The sequence below is a fragment of the Conger conger genome, chromosome 4, assembly GCF_963514075.1.
Source record: "Conger conger chromosome 4, fConCon1.1, whole genome shotgun sequence".
Taxonomy (NCBI): Eukaryota; Metazoa; Chordata; class Actinopteri; order Anguilliformes; family Congridae; genus Conger; species Conger conger.
The window spans coordinates 16,214,432-16,238,380 of record NC_083763.1 but is presented as its reverse complement, the minus strand read 5'-3'; the positions used below and the strand labels follow the sequence as shown (position 1 = coordinate 16,238,380).

The 23,949-nt window shown below is 40.5% G+C and overlaps 1 protein-coding gene across 6 annotated transcripts in view; it reads left to right on the top strand.

The window, feature by feature from the left end:
* dab1a (DAB adaptor protein 1a) overlaps positions 1–23,949 on the top strand; it is a 132,676-nt gene that overhangs the window by 5,668 nt on the left and 103,059 nt on the right. For 5 of the 6 annotated variants that reach the window (XM_061240686.1, XM_061240684.1, XM_061240687.1 and 2 more), the window contains exon 1: positions 862–1,076. The exons of the other annotated variant lie outside the window; for it this stretch is intronic. The gene's annotated coding sequence lies outside the window, so the exon portion shown is untranslated. Of the gene's footprint in view, positions 1–861; positions 1,077–23,949 lie in introns of those variants that run through there. 6 annotated transcript variants of the gene reach the window in all.

Genomic DNA, 23,949 nt, shown 5'->3' with positions numbered 1-23,949 from the left:
AGTTGATTTTATTTTCTGCTGAAATCCCCGAGCTCTATCGCTTCAGATTGGAAATGGAGCAATCGATAGCGTACAGTATTTAACCCCTGACATGGCACGAGTACAGAAGCACAGGGAACTCGCGGCTGTCAGGTGCCTGATGTGGCTGGTCAGTCAGGCTAGAACCCCTTTCCTGCTGGGGTGGGTAGGCTAGCATTGGAGGAGAAGGTCACCCCCTTCCATTTCCCCTTTTCAGGACCGAACAATGGGGAAGGTGGTGTGGGGGTCATTACTCACCCCACCACAATGATTGAAACTGACAAGGGCTTTCTAGGTGTTGCAGGTGTAATTGAAATCAATATGCTGTATGATGGGGTGACTCACAGGGTTAAAATAAAACGTCAGCCTGTGATAGAGGGTTAAGGAGCTGAGGCTCCTTTAGTTAATTGTTTCAAATATTTAAGAAATTACTCTCTGAAATTTGCTATCAAAAGTTAACCAGTTTACAAACCATGTAACCATGTTCCAAATGTATTTATCTGACTCACCAATACCATGGCTTGCTCTCTGTAGTGATATTCATATTTGCATAAGGCTTAGGTCTATTTTTCTCACACATTTTTTAAGCTCCCCCATCTTTTACTCCTCCTTAGTCCTTATAGACCCCCTCCCTCACTCGATCTGTCCCTGCGTATCTGGTTTTTGGCGTTGGGACTCTCACTTTCCACGCCCACTCCTCTCGCTCTCCCCCGAAACCGAGAAACCAGGACAAGGGGGCCTGGAAAGAGTTAATCCATAGCAGGTCCTGTGATTGGCTGGCGAATCGGTGGTTTGAGCTACCCTAAGAGAGAGGTAACTAGGCAACTTCAGCGAGCAGCGAAAAAGAGAGAAGGGAAAAAGAAGCGCTCAAATCCCGACACAGTTCAGCGATGATGGGAAGGATGTAGTCCAGTTTTTACTGAATGTTCCTGGGATGGAAAACAGGATTACCTTTCTTTTAGAAACAGTATGGGCATCTGTAGACATCGCCAACGGGAGATAATTGGGTTTTAACAATGAGAAGTATGGGAACAGAAAAATCGCACTTCAGTAAAAAGGTAAGAAACGAAACAGGTGCAAAAACTGAGTTCCAGCTTTAGTAATGTTAATGAAACGGGGGTATGCATATTTGCAACGTCGATGCATTTGAACGATTTCGGACATGTGACGGCTTCACCTTGCCTGTACATTAAGTTGACATAGGCTAACAGAAATGGCAAAGATGAATACTGCAATGTAAAAATTAAGGAGGTTCTTATGTTAAATACGAATCCCCTATACTGTTTTAACATACAAACTTGAAATAGATGTTACAGTGTATCAGTATGACATTCGAATCAGTAGTTGCTTGCTGCATTGACATTTTATGGCAGGTTTCATCCTTGCTTGAATATAGGCTACTGACATAAGCTGTCGTTCTAATCTACTAGCATTAAAATATTTGTACTTTAAATTTACTGTTTAACGGCATTGAAAATACGTTGACTGTGATCAGATGGCATTTTCCCGTGTTGGTTTCGGTGCTTCGTTATTTCGTTTCAAATGCTGTGCAGAATACCTTGTTTCAATTCCTGATACGCTCTGTCGCTGCACGGACGATATTTTGCATTTCCTCTGATATGGCTAAATAAATAGATTAAAATGAAATGAATTGAGGTATTGAGTCCTAATATGGTTATTTCATCTAGTGTTGATGTAAAAATACATGTCGCATATTTATAAATCACAATTCAGTGAGCAATGCTTAGCCTTCAAGAAAACGCCAACGGACTCTTCCGTGGATTCATCAGTTTGCTTTGAGCTCCGCTGCATTTTAGACCCGCATAAATCATTAAGCAGCGCTGCGCGGTTGAATCGCTGTGAGGAGGGCTGTTGTAAAATCAGGGAAGAAAATAATAAAAGTGTACTCTGATGACGACGTGTTTGTTTGTTTGACGTAGAGTTTTAAGGACAGTTGTACCCAATGCCTCATTTGTCGAAGATAAGAGTATAAAATAATGATTTGATGTGACATCAGGCATACATTTTTTTTCTCTCTGAGATCTGGGTTATGATCGCTCTGCCGGGGGGTCTTGGGAGTTGAGAATGGTAAGGACCGTCCTCTAATTGGGATGAAAATAAACCCTGGCGCTGAAAGAGCGGGCAGAACGGAGGTCTTGGTGTGTGACTGCCAAGTGGCTGTAGTTGGCGTTTGAACTTCATGAGAATCGGTCGAGCGCGCGCAAGGGAAGACAATGAGATCACAGCATCATGGGAATCGCCGGGTGCAGAAAGTACCAGGCAATTCAGCCATTTGTTGATTGCCCTTTGGTTTTTTTTGTATATTATTTTTTATTTGGACGACACAAGACAATCAAACTTTACAGACTTAAGCCACCCCAATTAAAAATGTCAAGTAAGCACAAGTAAAAAATGAAATTGCATAATTAGGCAAGTAAACACATTATTGCCTTACTTTGGTTTTCTTTTGTTCAGATACATACATCTCAGATGCCAGTGTTTTTGGTTCATAATAATAGCAGGCTACTAGTAATGGCATATTTTGCTGTCGCTTTTATCCAAAGCGACTTACAGTTGATTAGACTGAGCAGAGGACAATCCCCAATGTATGATGAAGGGCATTGGTCAAGGGCCCAACAGCTGTGCGGATCTTATCGTGGCTTGATCCACCAACCTTCAGTCATGTGCCTTAGCCACTAGGCGACAGACAGATAATCATCATCATAATAATAAGTTTTAGATTCAAATGTGTGCTAAGAAGTAAAGTGCTTTTTAGTGAAGAAGGAGAATACAGTTCATAGCCAAAGTGATACTTGGATGACTTTTTCCAGTTTATAATCTTTCCCCTCTATCTCACAATTATTTACTTCTGAGTATGAAGACTCAGCCCATGCAGACCCTAAAATACCCATGTTCCATCTTGTGTTCTTTTCAGTGTATGATTATGTGCTCAACAGACACCTTATGGCTATTTTTTTCTTATGTTCTGTGGCTTTTTGTATGGCTTAAATACAGTATATTAGTAGTCATGGTAACAGTGAACAGTAAAACAATTATGCAAATAAGAGTGTAAAAATAACAAAAAATGAATGAAATATTAGTGTCTATGAATGAATCCATAGTCCACAAATCCAATATCTGGGATTCTAACTACAATGCCATACTTGTTGATTCTTAAGTTCCTGGGTCCTAATCTGCATGCTGACTAAATGGTGACACAGCTTACATCACATTTCCACATGAGTAACCCCCTTTTTTATTTATCTGCCTGCATCCGACTTCAGGGATCTGCACATTTTATCAATGTTGAGGCGTTTCAATCTTATAGGCAAAACTGAAAAAAAAAAAATTCTCTTAAAAAAGAGGAAAACCCATTGGTTTCTTTTATTAATTCTACCCAGCTTTTTGGCACTGGCACAGTCTGATTGGCACACCATCTAGGTTGAACAAGTGCCATGGGGTTGCCATATTGAGTCAATGTGTTGTCTCCCGAGTTTTCAGTTTTAATTGAGGAAAGGGCATTCACTTCATCTTGTAGGAGCCCAGCAGGCGAAAATGTGTCTCCATAGAAACCCCTTATATTGTGTGTAAACCCACAAAGGCAACAGTGTTTTGCTCTTTCACTCACTTATTCTTTTTTGTGTCTATATTTGGATTGAGTAGCAGTGTCTTATAGGGAAATTTGTCTCATAGTACATTGTATTAAAAATGGTAACTCCACCAGAGCATTTTTGCCTGACATCCTCTGCACTATATATTTCTAAAGAGGATGATACAGACCTGAAACATTTGCTTGTTATTATTTCTCTGTTAAATGCTAATTCTTTCCAAGGTTATTTCAAATCATAAAATTACTCTCACCAAATTATTATTATTCTGTTGTACTATAAACAAAGGTCTAGAAACTGTCTCTTTTAGACATTTTAAAGTAGCTACCATCTTCAGAATGCCAGATTCATAATTAAGTCAAGGTAGTTTGCTATCAAGGCATTTTGCATTAGAATAGGTAATAAAATATAGCATACACTATCAAAACAAATACAAATATATACTAAAATATCCAAGCATGTTTAGAAATAAACAATTTCCTACCAATAGCAGTGTGCACGTACTCCACAGTTGTATAGCAGCACACTTTATTTGGAATGGGTTTCTGCGTAAATTAACATTTTGGCATACCTAATAATATCAACAGCATGTGTGCACTTCATCACACTCAATGAATGTATATTTCAGCAGGGGGAAAAATATGCCTGTATTTCTATTGCACCCTTTACACAAAATAGCCTCCTGGCACAGGTGTTTCCACTGTGTGCTACCTGCTAGAGGTAGTGAGTCATCAGACTCATTACATCTGTGCTGTATCACATTGTAAGAGCCAGCAGCCGCTGGTTTCCCTCTGATTGCAGAGGGAGAGGTGAGCAGATTGCCGTAACTTATGGGAGCTGTTAGAATGATCACACCCTCTTTTCACTTGTCACTAAAGACCAAGAAAGGTGATTAATATGAGATGAGAAAAAGGTGAATTTATATGACAGATATTCTTATCCAGGGTGACTTACAAGGGCTTCAGAAGCAACACATGCAGAATAGGAATTTTATATGAATTAAAGATGGGTATTACACCATAACCACCCTTTATTAATGTTATACCCAAAAGATAATAATGCAGTGCAAATGGCAAACACATATTATGCTGGTCAAAATAATGTTGTCTTTATTTAGCTTATTTAAGCTGGAAGAGATGGCGGCCATTTTGAACATAGTCTTGTACATTTGTGAATGATTTAAACAGCCAGAGAAATGTATATACTTTTGGTCATCTGCATTGTTGGAAATATTTTAAAGTAAAAAAGTTTATTCTCTTGATTTTGGGTTCTGTATTTTATATAAATTATATTTCAGTGGGACTCTCATATAGAGCAGAACATTTACAGGCCAAATTCCCCAAATGGAGAGCAACAGAAGAGGAGCAGCATTTCAGCAAATGCATCTCACCAAGAGAGAAGCATTGACCGCGACTAACTGTCCTCCCTATTGATTTCCCAGCTTTGTGTGACATTATCAGGAACCTTAATTGGGTGTCAGGAATGCCTCTACTGAGAAATTAAAAGAAAAACCTGTGGAAGAGCTTGTGTGATGTTTTGCCCTTAGGCAGTGAGGCTCCCATGATAGCAAGGGTTGTACTGCATGTGTGTCACTCTGTGTAGGACCAGGTCAGGCAGACATTTAAATTTTTTGGGTCAGAATTTGAGTCTTGCTCATTTGTGATCGTGTGTTCAAGTAGATAAAAGCAAAAGACTATCAATCACATGCTAGCCCTCCATCAGATCATTTTTAGAATGAATGATTCTTCCTGTGTGATCTATAGGAGGCAGGTAACTGTAATTTGTCAGTAAATTTGTAGCATTAATTACAAACTTCACATTGCAAATAGATAGATGCAAAGTACATGGCAGTGTCATTACACATAGTGGGTTCGGGGCAGGAGGTGAGCAGTGGCACACGGATGAAAGCATGCTGGGATATGCTCTACTAATCTACCATCTAATCTTCTTAAAACACTGAGCGCCTGTCTGTGACGTCTGGGTCTGAGTCTGGAGCAGAGCAGCAGCAGACATGCCATCCAGGCTGGATAGAGTGGATCCCCTGCAGCTTAAAACATGCCAATACCACCACACAAGGGCTTAAAACCACTTGATTTGTGCATGGCCATTTCATCCCATACTGTTTATGCTCTTTACCACAATTAAATATTAAGTATAAGTGTTTCTCTTAAGTATATAAGTGCATCCCTGACAAGAGAGATGATCCCAATGGTACAAAAATGCAATTTGTTATTTATTTTTTGCACAATTATTTTGCCCCGAATCAAACTATTGTGAAGTTTACCTCCAGACATCCGAACAATGCATATGATGGTACTGCTACATTAGTAAAAAAATTTGGCACGGATACCCATGCTGAAATGAAGCATATGCAGGAGTCACAGCACATTAATGCTTCAATTAATTCATGTTGCCTTACATCCTTATTCCCAGAGCAGAGAAGCCTGCAAAGAGTACGCCCTGTCTTCTCTTGGGAGACCACTTTTTAGAAATCTAGTGCACGGCATTCCAATGCATTCATTTCTAAAGCACACAGCTGTTCGCTGGGCCCCAGTGGTACATCACGTTTCTTTTGACACTTGACGGCAATACCAGGGAAGTGAAAGAAAGCACAATAAATTACATTTTAATTTATGGTTTTCCCTCCTTAAAACTATTGCAAAAAGAGCTGCAGTTACCTTTTTTGTGTTACCACTTTATTCTGCCATCACAAAAGCAAATTAATGCGGCCTGGTGTTATACGCTTGGGTAGCGCGTTGTTGTTTTACATTTCCCAGTAGTGTACTTCTTTTGGCTGAGCCGAACACTTATCAGGCCCTTTGTTGACATCTTTTGTTCCTTCAGAATTACCAGAAACCTCAGAAGCCGACACTGAAGGAGGCAAGAGGATGCTTCCCATAAGATTTCAGCTCTTGTGCATCTTTTGTGCCTTTGCAAACCATATTTAGTTGTGCTTTTGGTGTTCATATTCTTAAATATTAGTTTCCATGAATTACATTCAAGTTTTCTTTATAAGACCAATACTACATATTTCAGCATACTCATTGGCCTTCTTGGACACATTTATTCCTAAACATTCATCTTAGTGGCTTAAAGAGTTCACATAAAAACCAATGAAGTGGACACATTAGAGCTGCATTGTGGAGAAACTGGGCACGGTTCAACGTGTTGCTCCACTCACACAACAAATGAAATCCGATGGACTGCCAGGTTGAAACAAACTTTTGGTGGTCAACTACTTTTTGGCCGGAAAAAAAAAGAACTGTTTTGTCGCCGTGGGAAACAGACCCATTGATGCGCTGTGTTACTGTGTCTTGAATGAAATTACTTCACAGTTCACTGCCGTCAGTGCTTCGTATGCTTTGCCATTATACTCTCCCTACACCGCAGAAGCAGTCTGACGGAGGCCATTGCAAAAGCTATTATGTCTGAATCCTGCCATCATGTTCTACTGAAAACAAGTGTCAAGGCCCCTGCTCTCTGGACTCCTTCTGCTAGGCTGTACCTGTTTGTAATCTTACTATCAGTTCTGTAGCGTGTATCTGACTGTGATGATTACAAGACAAATTAATAAAGACCAGATTAAACAGAGAAAATGGCCACCCCTAGATTGGTAACCCTCTGGAATTTCATTATAATTGTACCAGCTAACATTGTGAGAGTTTCTGTGGCTGTACAAATCCATGATTCATTTATTCATTTTTAATGGATAAAGAAGGGAGATTTTATTAATTTCAGGAAAGGATTTAAAAAGTGATTCAAGGATTATTTCATGGCTTTGTAAAATAGTGTTTAACTATGCTTAAAAATAATTTTTAGCTGGGGATCCCCAAATGCATGATCCTATGGACCATTCTTATAGGTACAATGCAGCATTTTGCACCCAACACCAAAAAAAGCGAACAAATAAATAGATAACAAACAGATGGAGGACAAAATGTTTAGGAAGTTTTCAATTTCTTCTCCAAATATTAAATGTTTGGGGCCTTCCTTTTTAAGCAAAGGGGTTTTGTCACCATAGTTAAGGTCACATCCGGGAAGTCTCTATAGCGGATAAAAATGTATGAATTATTCATGTTTTCTCTTTGTATTTTCTCTTTACATCTATTTATTCTTAGCAGAACAGAGGAATTGTGCAGCTGATGATTTTGAGGAAGTAAAAACGAACTATAGTTTAATGAGAAACATTTAAACCAAATGTGACGGACATGCTAGTATATTGAGGGGACATGCATAATTCGATTTTAGACTCTATTACATTAGTTTGTTGCTTTCTTGATGAATTTAGTGTTTAATGTATTTTATAGTTATTTCATAATAAAAGATATCCTTATAAATTATTTTGCAGCATTTATTTTACATTTTACAGTTTCACTGGTCATTTGGAATAATATTTAAAAAGTCATAATTTACTAATTCACAAATCATATTCTGTTAGTGGTATCAATGAATTATTAACACATAATTGCGAACACTGTTGAATAAAATAGATAGGCATTTATACTGTATGTGGTTTCGAGTTTCTAGTTTAGATATTCCAGGCACACCGACTGAATGATTTGTAATTGATTTCACCGCAGTTAGCTTTATGATGAGGCTACATCAGCATCTTGCTACTGGTGCACTAAATTACAAGCTAAAAAATAAGGTCCTAGTAATGTAACATCAGTACATGTCAATAATTCACATGATCATTATTTTCTTAGCCAGAATTTGCCAATTGATACATGTTATATTAGTAATGACTGAAGCAGTATGTGCATTAATTTGTTTAATCTTATGTTTGGCCATGAATAGCTAGGAAAAAATATTATGTTTAAATCACAATGGCTCCCCCTTTAGATATCTTTTCTTTTTTCTTTCATGCAAATATTTGTGGGGAGCAGATACTGAATATACTGTATGTATCATAACAATATTGAATATAATTTCATTGCAAGGTATAGTTAACCAAGCAAACTCAACTGACACATTTATCCAGATTTTACAGCTGTAACAATGTAACAGTTTTATATTTTTTATTTATTGTTCTGCAAGTGTGTAAATATAAACCACTATATACAGTATTACAGCAAAATATTATTGGAGAATTGTGTGCCTGCGTAGGCTGAGTTTGACCGAGCATTCACAGTTTTTCTAGTAAAATAAATGACCTGATAGTAGAAAACTGGGTTAGTTCTAGTGTTTTTGCTGTCTATTGCACATTTGATGTAGAAAAATATGGCAACTGGGATCCTATTCTGTACCTGAGTATTAATGGGTTCCTTGGATTTTTATGGATCATTGCTATGGAGCTCCTGCAATGCCATTATGGATGCCTAGGGGTTTGAGTATCCATATACTACAGAAAGTCACAGCTCTAGCTCAATATCAGACTACTTTCAGCTGAAAATTCCCTTCCATTGTTGCAAAAGTTCAACCTCCAGCACATAATATGTGCACATACTCTAACACATAACCCCCTGAGTGATTCATGCCATCTGCAGTGCCAGAGCAGAGACCTGATGGTAGTGTGGTCTTGGCGGTGGCCTTGCTGAATGTAATGCCAGGGGTTTCTCAGTGTCAGAAGCATCTGGTGAAGTGAGGCAGTCCATTGTTTTCCCCCTTGGCAATGCAGAGGTGGCTTCAGCCCATCCGTCCAATTCTGGGGAACATCTGGTGTCCAGGTTCACCGGGTGAACAAAAGGGGTGTCCGGCCAGATATGTTCACCCCGTTCACACCCATCATGCTTTGCAGCCTGTACAACTAGGAGATTAATCACAAATGGATGGGAATGAAAAGGGTTCCAAGATGGCATGTGATTAAGTGAATGACACTGACACTATAAAAAGACCTCAGCAGGAGGCACCATGGATTTCCTGACAGAAATTCACCAAATCTTTGGCCATCGATATGTTTTGTAAAATGGGATTTTTGCAGACTGTAGAATTTTTATACAAGTACATTATCTCAGCAGAAGCATCCATTAATTTTTCTGTTTCCTTTTGGTTAGTATAACACTGGAATAAGAGTCATTGTACAATATACCACCCTTGCTTTCTAATTTTCCACACTTCAGAAAGTGCCATTTTATGGCAGTATTTTTGAAGTGCTGTCAGGGTAAAAGTCTCCCAATAAAGATTGCTATTCCATTCCATTTTTCCCCAAAATGTTTTAGTATTTGATAGAAATGACTACCCTTTCTGGGTACCCTTTCCACAGTGGCCTTTTCCTGGGAAATCCATCCTTGATTTTTTTTGTCTTATTGATCTCTTGTGAGACATTAGCTGTTGCGATGGAAGACATAGCTGGTGTAGAGAAAAGGGGAGTGGTCCGTAATTGCTGAGCGATAGCTTCCATGAACTCCTCCACTTGAGCTGGCCAATGTCAGCTGTGCATTTGGACCAGGTGCAGTTCTGGAAAAAACATCTTCATCAGTCATTCAAAGACCCAGTGCATTAAACTGCCATCTTGAACACTGTGGCTCCCTGCATGCTTCCAGGATAAATAGGCCAGTCTGCCCCTGTCTAATGCGGTGAGCACATTGACCAACAGTGCTAGATGGTGCTGGACAGTCTGGTTTCAAAGCTAATCTGCAGGGTCTTTGCACTTGGGTTGAGGCTGATGACTAATGTGCTGTATTTCTGGCTTCAGCCACAGGTCGGAAAGGTTGTGGAAAGGTGGTGTTTCAAATCTTGGCTTTTTTTGTGCAGAAATAGAAATAGTATTTGTATGTGTTTACCTGTGGGTAAGAATGAGAGAGCATTATGTGTGTCATTGGTGGACCTATAGGGGCCTACTGTACCATCAACAGGACATTAAGACCAATCCCCTGGGGGTAGCGGGAGAGGGCGACACTGTTACAAGAGGAAGCATCATTCAAACAACACATTCACTGTTGCTAATACACATACCATGGTTTGCCATGTTGTCTTGGCTAAACACACTAATGCCTGCTAATCCTTAATTTTTAATAGACTGAGCATCCTTGCCAATACTCGGTGCTACATACTGTACAATGTTTGTCATGCATTGTTGTGTATATACTCACTGTAAAGTGCCTTGTGTTCCTGTGTTTACACATGTAATGTATGAAAACCAGCCTTTGCAATTATTATTGTTCTCTGTTCCTGATAGCAGAAGGAGTGGGTTGGGTCTGTCTCAGGGCTCTACGTGTGGGTGTCTCAGTGGGCTCCGGTCATTTTCTCTTCCTCGGTGTTTATTGTCCTCCACGGCTGTATCTCTACCTCGGGACAATCAGACACTGATTCTGAACACAAAAACAGATAAGTGATAGAGGTGTAGGGGAGGTGTGAGGGTGCTCTGTAATTAGGTCTGAAGATCACATAAGCTCAGAGAGACAGCTGCAGGGAATTACGGAGCTAAGGAATGAAGCAGCACCTTTCAGAAATAGGTTTCAATCATCACTGTGCTAGTAATTGTGCTTCTCGATCCAGTTTTACTTTGCATCCCAGAAGGCCACACTTGTGTGACCCACTTAGTGTCCCCTTTTTTCTGTTCTCGCAGGTATGTTCCAGTAGAAAAATGGTGTATTTTATATACTGCATGTATCATGTGCAGCCTTTCTGCATAAGTTTTCCAGACTTCCCAGCTGCAAGGGCATGAGAAGTCGTCCCCTTCTATTGTGATTGTAATATAGATAATGCCTTCAATTAGCCCTGTCAGCTAATGCTATTAGTCGACTTCAGATAATTTTGTTTCAGTAACATAATATATTGATATGCCTTGATAGCTACATTTAATAAAATTGCAATATTAAATTCTGTATTTTCTGATGAAGATTGGGACATATGCTGCTGTCGTACAAAAGGGAGAGACATGCTGATGTCTCTGATGGTTTTAACCTCAGTATGCGTGGGCATTACTGGAGTTCTAAAGTGGGATTATTGAGAGGATTGAGTCAATCTGAAGACCATGAGGATTAATTGGGAGCGAAGAGCATTTTGCCCATCGTTCATAATGAAGAAGTGCGGATTGGGGTGTGCGTGTGGGGAGGTGCGAAGCGCTGCCTGAAAGGTGTCCCTGGAAGATAACCCACCGAACATGTGTTTGTGTCACTGGTGCGGCTGCAGGTGGTAAAATTGCTGCAATTATCTCTTGTGTGGAGAATTGAATTCCTCCAACTGCATGTATGATTCACAGGGGTTTGCTCTGTACTCTGTCCCAACCCCCAGGGCTTAGTAGAGTAACCCTCTCTGCAGCTAAATGGTAAATGGTCAGCATTCATATAGCGCCTTTATCCAAAGTGCTGCACAGTTGATGCTTCTCATTCTCCCTCACACACACTCCCACACCAGCGGCAATTGGCTGCCATAAAAGGCACAACCAGCTTGCCAGGCGCAATTAGGGGTTAGGTGTCTTGCTCATGGACACTTCAACACACTCAGGGCGGGATCGAATGGGCAACCCTCTGACCGCCAGACGACTGCTCTTACCTCCTAAGCCAATGACGCCCCCAGCAGCTAGCTGCCTGCTGTTACTACACACTCCTCTGATGGAGACTGTCTCCAGTCAGCTGAGGCTAAGGGACCTGTATCATTCCCTGGCCTGCACGAAAAGTGTTGGGAGTTGCTTCCTACGGCTATATGACCAATATATGGCTATATGGGCACTAGTGAGGAATTCTGCCAGAGCACCGTTGGCCTGAGAAAATCTGTTTGTTCTTAGTACCACATGTAGGAGGAGCTTTCCTGTTTTCTTCCCTATGGGCCAAAATAGCACCTGCAGGTTCATTGGGGTGAAGAAAATGTGGACATGGGTGTGTGGCTGAGCCTGCTCATCGACTGTTGACCTGGGAAGCTTAAAGTTAACTGCTTGGATTAATTCATAAATTTGAGGGTTCACTCTCAGCACATTTAGCTGTGAAAGCTCCTTAAGTTCCAATCACAAAAGGGTTTCCGACCCATAAAGCACAGCTATTTCACAGTGCCTGAGTCCTTCTGGAAGGTGCTGAGATGGAACAATGTGGCGATCATAATGCCAGTGAGCTGAAGTGAAAAATAGCTCTGATTGTCATTGACTGCCACTGTAAATTCTGCTGAATTATTAGTCAACCTTCTGACTGATCTATAGATTTATTTGTCCTTCTCCTCAGTGGTAAACACATGGAGAAATGCCATTTAGGCATGCGCTTGGTCAATTTCATTATTATTGAGTTTTTAAGGTTAGGTATTTCCCAGGATGTGAACATTATGAAAGTGGAGGAAATGAAAGGTGGTATTTGAGCTTTTTTAAAATATATATTTATTTATTTTCCATTATTTACCTCAACCCCAAGCTGAAGTGATGCTGCGTGTTTTAGTGTTGGGGGTTAATGTAAAACATGGCCTGTGAGGGCAATGGTCAGGACTGTTGATGGGTATGGCAGTGGTGCCCAGTGGGCAGCCGGGCCCCCTCAAGCTCCCACTCTCTGGAGCACTCTAAACTACACTGGCACAGTGAGGAGTCAAAGCAGTAACAACAGTAATAAAAAGGGCTCCGATAAGGGGCCTCAGCGCACAGGCGTCTGCGTAAATCAATAGCAGCACAACAGCCAGTGTGCTGGGGGAGAAAATTGGGTTTAGGTCACCAAGCCCCCTGGGTACAAGTGCTCTTTAAATAAATCTGATTTCGACACCTCTCGGTGTATACGAACAGGATGGTATGCTCTTCTCCCGCAGTGCTGTAGCTAGCTTCAGCAGTGTTTTTATACCTTTCTGCTGTCTTACCACCACCCTCTGACATGCACAGACACACACAGACACACACACACACACACACACACACACACACACGCACACATTCACCTCCCGCCCACTCTCTGTTGCTTGTTTTTATACCAACTGTAATGCAATTTAAAGCAATAATACAACAGACAGGTGCTGTGATGAATACTAATGGGGCTCTTGGCTGCCCCTGGTGAGGGTTGATTGGAATGTGTGTTGTGCAGACCTCTCACCATTGCAAAATGGGGCTGGGGTGGATTTATCCTGTTTCTTCACTACAAAAAAACAAAAAATAAGTTTACCGTAACAAGTCTTATATTTAGAAAAATATAAATATAAATTCTTTTTTTTTTTTTTTCTTTAAACAAAACTAAAAACTGCCAAAGAGACAGTCTGACTCATTTGAAGATTTGCCAATGTGGTAAGACAATTCCACAATTCGAGAAAAAAGAACTTGAAACAAGCTAATATTTTCTACTTGAGAGAAAATGGGTCTCGTTACAAAACTAAAATGCTTATTAAGCCAGGTTTTTTGCAGTGTTTTCATGGTGTCTGTCCTAGACTGCCTTGCATATAGTTTCATTCTTCCTCTTGCCAAAGATTCAGGGCTCGTCTCATGTTCTGTCTTCTGTGGCCCATTTAGAAAGTGAGGCAGGATATGAAGGTATACAATCTTTGTCCTGAGTCCCCACATAACATGTATTAGCAAATGACTATGAGCGGACTTATAATGCAGATAAATATCTCACAAGCTCAAGTGACTAATTATTTACAAGTGAAGTGGGCTGTTTTAATTATTTTAATTATTAATTGTATAATGAAATAACTCACATGCTGTCATTAGTACTAATTCACGGTCTTATATTTTGTATTTAGTTACTGAGCTTTGTGCATTGTGATACATTTTCCGTAAACTTAATGGACAATTGAATGCACGTTAGTTGTTCTCGTCCAGGCAGTTTGGTGAGTTCTGTGATCATCAAAACTGATGGAAATATTGTGTCTACACAAAAGTACATATACATCATTTGTCTGTAAAAGTTGAGGACACAAATTGAGGTGCATTGATCTAGGTGCAGTCTCTGTTTTTCAGCATGGAATTGAGAGATTTATATTTTGTATACAAAAAGGGGTAGAACTGAGGGAATTCTCATCAATATTTGGATGGTATTTTTTGTGTCTCTTGAGACGGCCTTGTTTTAGAACTGTCTTTCAACAGTGCATCATGAGCTCTGCTTTGCCCATATCAGTTGCTCATGAGCCAGGGCTACATTCTACAACCGACCAAACAGAACTACAAGACTAGGTGCTGATGGGAGGAGTTGCATAATTGTCAGTGAAAATGGCGAGTGGCCTCAGGGCACCTTGGATGCGGTTGGTAGGAATCAATACAGTGGAAACCTGAAGAGGCAAATTGTGTCCCGCCATTGCTTGAATGTGCTACAGTATGTCTAGCCTAAAGGGCCCAGCCTGCACCAGTACTGATTCTTTTAAATTAAGATTTTTAAATGAAATCTGGAAAATGGCTTTTCATCTTCATGTATTACAGGCATTGTCCTCATGTTGAACTTGGTTTTCACCTCTGGGTGAACTGTCTTAGAATTTAAGATGGTAACTTACACATCCAAGTGTTCAGAAAGACTGTCTGTCTGACTCTCTCTCTCTCTCTCCGCTTGTGTTCTGCTGAGCATTCATGGTGATATTCTCAGTTGGAATAGGACGTCCATTGCAGATTCAGAACTGATAGCATTGGTTTGAATTAGGTGTGCTAATGTCACATATGATTGATGATGCATCTCTCTTCTGCAGTAAGGAGAGGGAAGGGTTGCTCCCAAGACTTGTGGATCCTGGAAATATATTTGCAGAATCCACAAGTCTCAACCAAAGCATAGTCTGACTCACCCTCCCGCCTTTCAGATGGCCACCCTCTGGTGCTTATGAATGTTGCATGAATCTCATCCTCTAGTTTTTGTAGCATAACTTACTTTACATATCTGTGGATATTGTTTGGTGGAGCACTTCCTTTCAGGGGACGTGTGCCTACTATTATCAATACTGTTTAATATAGCAGAACAGTATTGACAATGACATTTAGAGAAACGCAAGTAAGAATTAAGAGCAGGGGTTTACATGGTCATACAGAATTTAACTATGGTTGAACGAGACAGGTCAATGAGTGCCAGTTCTCCTCTGAACAGCGCCTGCAATGAAGACAGTAAAATTTTAACTGTGGTTATATTTCTGAACCTCAGCAAGGCCTCTGTATTCAGAATTCATGGTTCATTAAATACCCCAGCAGTTGCTCAATCATTGGACAGACCTTGAGTAAAGCACTACTGCAATAGCTTGTCTCATGTTGATATGGCTTTGTACTATATTGTTAAGCAAAGTGATGCAGATCAATATTCAGTGCATTGGGTCTGAGGTCTAGACAGGAAGGTAATGGAAGTTGTATATCCTGATTGATTTGAATAGTCTTTTTTGGGTGTCTGTGTATGGTGGTTATGTCTGTGCCCTTGTCTTCCTGCTACTGCCAGCCTTTCAATCGCCCTTCAGTTTCTAAAATTGTCATTCTCAATTATAGGGGGTGATTTCTATTTTCTGTATGAGACTTTAAATGTGATTCATTCTATTTTGTGTAGCACCAGCTTGTTGGGAGGGAAAATGGCATGAAGAATATTAATGAACTAAATGAATAACAGGATGTTGAATTTGGAGACTTTAGTGCAAGTTGAATTTACGGCCAGGAGTATAGCAGGCAAAATTACCTAGAAACCTGGATCCTATGCCCTTTCCCAAGAGGATGCTTACTAAAAAGCTCATTATAAAGTACAGAGTGAAAGCTATCGAACGCAATGAGGATTAATAGCTTTCTGTTGTTTTTTAATCAAGAAAACAGATTGGCTTCAATTTCTGCTTCAGACTTACAAAAAGTAAACTGCAAAAACAAAGCATTCCACTGCTGAGCGGTGTGTTGGCATCCGTTCGGGGGGAGAATTAGGATAACTGTCTGAAGCATCTGAATGGCTGAAATGACAGGGGCCTCCTGGGAAGCCCAAACCAACCTAATCACAGATTAAATTCAACTCGGGTCCATTTGCTAGGCAATACTCTGGACAATAGGGAAAATAAATGGCTCTCACCTACAGTACTGTCTAAGGCAGAAAATGGAGTCAATCACTTCACAACTGATTCAACGCAGCTGTGCTACTGGGAGTGTATCACAGATATGAATAATTCCATCAAAGGAATTTGAAAAGCAAGAATCGATTTTTGAAGAGTTTTTCATGCTGCATAATGCATATGTATTAATTGTTGGTGGAAACTGTGATCAACACAATTAGTTTGCTGCGCGCAAACGCCACAACGTCATTTAGCAAAAAAAAAGTTCTCTGGGGTGCTGTACAAATTGAGATGACAGGAATCCGAACGGCAGTTCCTCATTGAGCGCGGTTCCAGGTGTAGCAGCGAGTTTAATTACTCACACGTGAGATTAACTAGACAAACTGCGCAGAGGAGACACTCAGGTGGGACTAATTACCTTCACAGCCGAGCCCTGGTGTGACTGGTGGAGCGGGCTCTCACAGCCTGCCTTCCACAACACGCCTGGCTCCCCAATTAATCACAAACAGTCATCTCGCTTCCTCACACCCCTGGATTCAGCCTTCACATTCATACACTATTTTTAAAGGCAGGGGATCACATAATGTACAAATAGGGAAGGTTTTTTGACGGAATAGCATTAGGGCTATTTTTGCATTTGTCTTTATGCCGAGGCATAATGCATTGCCTCAGATTTGATCCCTCTTCTTACAAGTGGCAGGAAAAGGAGGCTGTTCTGCTGTTGCGCATTCAGCAGCCATCCCCACACACTGGCTGCGGGCGACGCTACAGGTAACCTGCCAGTCGTTAGGCACAACTGTTGCTATCCAGATGGCAGGAGGACGGGGAGATGAAGAGAGATGAGCGACAAAAACGAGAGAGCACTGCAGATTCTGAGAGCGCCAGAGTCCTGCGGGGGAAACCGTCACCGCCAGTCATGAAACCGAGCCTCCCAGGTGACACCTGGAAGGTTTCCAGCCTTACCGAGGGCTACTCCATTCCTGCGCTAGTGTGCTAGCAGGGCTCATCAGTGGCTGCTGCCTCAGGCGCTTTCTCACATGCACTCTTCTGAGAACCGGGGGATCAGAGAATGCCAAACTGCAAGTGGACCCACAGAAAAATGCTGTTCTTGCTCCCTCTTCACCTCCAGTATGAACAGATTAAACAAGGTACTGTAGGAGGACTGATTTAGTGAATTAATGTACCATACTAAGTCAAACTGCATATGTGTTACTTAACAAGCCTACATAGAGTAAGTTCCTGTCACAGTGAAGGACCATGCCGTGTCAACTCAAATGAAGTGCATCCAGCATCTCTCCAATTTCAGAATGTTTTTGTGTGGTGGTAGGCAATGATGAGGAATAGAAATCCTGAAAATATTAGCTTCATACGCTGCTTCAATTTTGTGCTAGAGCCTTCTAAAATTTAGGGGGCCATCACTTAAAAAGTGCCAAGTTGCATGAAACCTGTTTTTTAAGTGCCATGATTCTACAAGCAAACTGCCACATCATTTCATATTTTATGTCTTGGGAGTACTTCAAATCTAGAGAATTCAAATCGGCTGTCACAAAACATTAATCTCTTTTCATTTTGAAAATATTGGGCCTTTCGCAAGAAGCAATTTCCAAGGCGTTAGATCTCAAAAGTTTTTTATTTTTTATTGTCCATTTTTTTGCCTGCTGAAGTCTTGTAAGAGACCTTTTCTCCTATATAGACCGGTCTGACAATATAGCTCATGAAAAATGCAATTCAGTTAATTTACACATTTTTACACCCCCAAAAAGGGGAATCAGAAATGTGCCACCATTCTTTCTTTGGCATGTTGAAGCTTAATCTTTCATGAAGAAAATTGTCACGGTGTCTTGATTTTGGTTTCAATGATAGCTTCAAAAGCCCTAACCTCATGCATTTGTATATGCCGTAACAAGAGAAAATGGAATAGTCCAAAATAACTTTTTTGCTTGTAGAATTATGGCCAACTTGATGGTATGAAATATTAGGCCTAGATGTATGCACTGAATTGGGATTTTGGCTGAAAAGACAGTCGTGTGTATTAATTTAATATGGAACATATTAATATGGAAAGTGAATCTGTTCAAACACCCAGTCACCCAGTGACAGTGGGTCCATGAAATGGCAAGGGGGAGGTAGAGGCCTGTCATGTGTGACACTGTGCACACTGCAGATGAATTACCAGTGAAACAGCAGTCATGTACTGAATTATTGAATGTTTGCACAATGGTCAATATTAACTGGTGCAAAGAGCAAGCTACTATTATGGCAGATTTAAAACAACAAGGGCAACCTGAGATTGTCGATTCGTTCTTTATGAAAAAATATCATAACTATGCCCGTGTGGTGGGGACAGACTGGAAAACCTGGCCTTAATAGCCAGCTAACTTAGCTGTATCTTATTCATTTTCTGAGCTGCTTTGTACCTATCTCACGACTATAGGACAGTGTATATTCTGATGTTTGACAAACTCCTCGGAATTAGTACATTCATTCATTCATTATCCTAACCCGCTTATCCTGAACAGGGTCGCAGGGGGCTGGAGCCTATCCCAGCATACATTGGGCGAAAAGCAGGAATACACCCTGGACAGGTCGCCAGTCCATCACAGGGCACACACACAATTCACTCACACACTCATAGCTACGGGCAATTTACACTCTCCAATCACCAATGTCTGTGGACTGTGGGAGGAAACCCATGCAGTCATGGGGAGAACTTGCAAACTCCGCACAGAGAGGCCCCAGCCGACTGGAATTCGAACCCAGGACCTACCCACTGCACCATCCATGCCGCCGGAATTAGTACAGACTAAAGCAAATTATGTGCCATAATTAGCCTCAGGCTGCAAAGACTGAAGCAGATAGACTGCTTGTGAGTTAATAGCAGTACCATTTAAATATTCTGTACCAAGCAATCTAATGGTTTACTGAGTGAAGTTTAATTACTTTAATTTTAGTTTATGTCAATGTACAGAAATTGGGGCTGCAATTCTGATTCTGTCAGGATGAGCAATATCTATTGAGATGTTGCTCATCTATGTATATGAAGATTGTACTTTTCAGGGTTTTGAATTTAACCCGGGGCTCATTCCAGTTGCTTATTTTTCTCCTCTTTTTTCTTTTCCTTGCTCCTTACCTGGAAATTGATCAAGGTTCGCCATCTTTAAAGACATTCTAACCCGAACTGACATTTGACAGAGCAAGGACATTCCATTTGCCTAGTTCACTTGATTTTCCAGTCTTCATTTCTTTTGCTTGCCTCTTTTTCTAGCCTCTCCGAATGGATGGCGCTAGAAGTAGAAAAAAGAAAAAGAAAAAGAGGACATGTTAGATGGTTAACTATTGCACTGCATTTCCCATGATGCAGCATAGCCTGCTGTCCTTCATAATACAAAAAATGCGTAGAACAGTTATGAAATGTGCAAGAGACCAGGTTTGACAGTAAACCCCTTAAAAGCTAATGTTTTTCTTCATGTAGAATAAAGATAATTCTCATCTAAACTTACCAGCAGGAGCAAGAATGAAATCATTTTCCCTGGGGTAAACTGAATTTCACTTTGAGCCACCTAAAGTTTTAAGAGGGGTGTGTAAATTTCTGTCTGCACATGGATGATGCTGTCCATCCCTGTCTATCCCTGTGGAGAGGGAGAGATGAGTCCTTGGCTTTAAAATGGATCAGACCCCCACTCTAGGAATGAGTCCAGGCTTTTTAGCAGTCTGTGGTAAATGGCCCCATTCAGATAACAGTCTGAGTGCAGAAATGACCAAACTGATGAGAATAGGAGTAGCCCTTGGAGGCTGGTTAGGGCTTTAAAGCACTGTGGAGATGTGGAAACTTGGCTTCTCTCTGGCTTGGTGACCTTGGCCCAGTCCCTGACTGCTTTCTCTGGCATATCCTCAAAATACAAGGCAAGGAGGGCTGGCAATTATTGCGTTGATTTTTTGCACTCTTAGAATTCTGCATTTTTCATTTGATTGGCAGTCTGTTGTGGATCAGTGGATGAATAGTTTTGCCAGACTCCTTGCCATCCAGCCAAATCCTGTTATCTACAGTGGAATCTATGAAGGCAAACCAAGCAGCATAGTGAGCCCAACTCAGCCCACTTGGAACTCATTCGAGGGCAAAGTGTGCCCTTGTTGGATTTCTGCAAACCAATGGGGCCCAGATGTTTTCCAAACAAACCACTGAGCCATGAGGATGTTGTTTCGGATTTGCTACAGCTTTTCACAGGGGAGGAGATGGGGGGAAATGGGTGGTGGGTTGGGGGAGGGGTGGATGGTACCGTGTTATGATGGTGAAAATACGTGGCTGCCTGATCTGCCAGTGTGCGCTGAGGATTATGGGAGCGTGTGCATTGGGGGTGATGAGTCTCAGCATGTGGAGGCCAGAGTTGTACTGCGGTATGGAAGTAGAGACGTGGTTAAGGCCCACCTGGGGGCACGGATAAAGCTAACCCCAGGATCATGCTCAAAGTTCCTGTTCTCTTTCATGTTCTCTGACGTGGAGGGCAGAAGAGAATTCAGAGATTAGGGTTTATTTAACTCTTTAATTAGTCCTAACGTACAGAAAGCCTGCCCTTATCTGTTTTGCCTGGAAGGCATATATCTTAATCCTGCTTTGCTTGATTATCATATCGTAGCAATATTTTAACTCTGATATTGGCATGTTTTGTACAAAATGTTGGGGGGAGGCTGAGTTCTCCTCTGTCAGCAGGCTGTCCAAATGCTTTGATCCCTTCACTGGTGTATGGGATGTACACTTCTCGGTCAGGATTCTGGTAGGGCAGGATCAGGTAGTGAACCATTCTCTGTGTGGATGGAGACAGTGGGTCATGGTTGCTCTGGCTCTACCCCCTATTATCATATGACAGGGCCCATGAAAGAGGCAGCCAGCATGAGTAAGAGTTATCAGAAGAAGATAATACATTTGAAAGACAATCATACCTCTCTTGTTGTTGGTCCCAGATTCTTTAATTTTGACAATATTAGCCAATTTAATTGAGTATATTCATTTTAATATAACACATTCTACATATATGTTGACTGTTTGTCAGTTATGTTTATTCTTTGAATGAAGTCTTGGTCAATATGAATTAAATGACCTGGTTTTTGAGTAATAATACTTGTGCTGAGATAATCTTCATGATCTCCTGTAAGGTACAAAAAGTCACAATAATGTTAAATATTTTGTTCTGAATCCATTTTAAAGTAAGAAAGTTATATTACCACAATGCTGTTACTGCTTCCTACTGATATATTTATTAAAGTGAGCAAGGTGGACAAGGTTTCGACCAGTTTGGTCTTTGCGAAGACCAAACTCGTCGAAACCTTGTCTGATTTGATTGGAATTACCTTGCTTTGTAATTCACCTTATGGACAAGCCGGTACTTTTCTGTTATCTGATTTAAACCAGTGTGCCATGGGCCTCAAGGTATTTGTGCTTGTTTACCCAACACCTGTAAATACTTTGGATATGCTCTTGCCTCTACTATACTAGCTGAATCCTTTTTAAGTCATAATGTGAATTCTCACATTGAAGAAAATTACTTTAGCAATAATAAATGTATTAGCCTCTATTATATCTCTCTTTTAAAAAACAGATATTGAGCAGATATTGTATTAGACAAGCTTTTCAATTCATACAGTTATACAATTTTTGAGATTTGACATTTTTTTAACTTTCTCTTCAGGTTATGAAGCGCATGTTCAATTGAATTCAGATCAGGTGACTGACTTGGCCAGTCAAGAATTGGCCAGTTTTTGGCTTAGAAAATATCCTTTGTTCCTTTTGTAGTATGTTTAAGATCGTTGTCAATGTAAGATCGTTGATTCCCAAACTCGGTCCTGGGGGGCCGTTGTACAGTATGCTGGTTTTCATTCCAACCAGAACTTTAACAAGCTGTTACTTATTCTTAATTATGTGCTTTTCACATGTTCAGAGGGATTATGTACCCTCTTAAGCCACATTCTGTCAGACATAACTATGCATACCGTGAGGAATAATGTCATGTTTGTATTGTGCTATATTGCAAACAATCACATTACAAGAGGTAACATTTTTATCAAATGAAAGCCTGAGGTTAATCAATAGGCTTGAATTGGGCTGCTGAGCACATCTGTTTAATTTCTTTCATAATTTGTTCAATGCACAATGCAGGTTTGGCTTGTTGTGCATTTGAATTCTGTATTATCTTCCAGGTGGTTAGTTGTAGTGGCCAGGTGTCCACAATTTCACCAATTAGGAGCCTATTTCTGTCATGGCTTAAGATGGTAAATATTCCCTGGAAACTTCAATGGCACATAATTAAGAAAAATGAACTGCTTGTTAAGGTTCTGGGATTCCAATTGTGGTTGGAATGAAAACCGGCATACACAGTGGGGCCCCAGGACTGAGTTTGGGAACCACTGCTGGAGGATGAAGCGCCATCCAATGAGTTTGGAGGATTTTGCTTGAACTTAAGAGATAAGATGTTTTGGTACACTTCAGAATTAATCATCAATGAACATAAGTGAGCCAGTACCTATGGCAACCATACTTGCCCAAACCACTACTGAAGCCCACCACTGCTTGCTTTCTTCTGAATGCTCGTAAACATTGATTTTGGGAAGCCTAAGGTCCTTTGTTTGACTGTTTTTTCTTATTTCCCAGCCGCATGATGTCGTCCTTGTTGTTCATTAACAGAAAATAGTACTTTCTCCAGCTTCAGTATGCCTGACAGATATAAGAAACTTCTTTATTTTAAATGAATGTTTTTGCTCCAGTTGCAACATGTTTGTGCTTTGCAAAAGTGTATATTAGCTTATGTAGTTACATACTTTAAAAATTACCATTTACTTGGACATCACTTAATATATTTGACCAGTACAGTTCTCTCAGACAGAAGTCACTTTATTTAAATGTCTTTTTTTACGTTCAAAGTGGGTGGGAAGCAAAGGCCATGTGTTAGCAAACAATGCTAATCCTGGTGGTGGAGTAGGAGAAATCCTTAATTACTAGTGAGCACTTAGCATTCCTTCCTGTCCCTGCTGCTGTTGTGGCTGTGCCATAAAGACTTCTGGCTCTGGCTGCTGATTACTGCTAAACTCATGCATATTCAAAAGGAGGCAGCCTTAGAACGAATTTCATTATAAATGGCTGGTAGTGGCAAAAACTCTATGCATATAGATAGTGATTTGAGTGAGAACCCAACAAGAAATAGTCTTATTGATAATGAATATTCATAAACATCTGCCTTTGCCAGAACTGTTTAGGTTCAACAACGTAATGGCAGAAATTTCAGTATTTAAGTACTGAAAATCGAATATGTTTTACTGCTGATAAATTACTTGTGGCATTGCCATAATGCCATAACCCATTTCATGATGTATGATGAAGTACATTCTAGGATAAATCAACTTGTATTACTGAAAGATTGTGAATCTAAAATACTCAGTGAGCACTTTATTAGGTATTTATTAGACTTATTTTTTAGGCTTATTCAATTTCTGCTGCTGTAGCCTA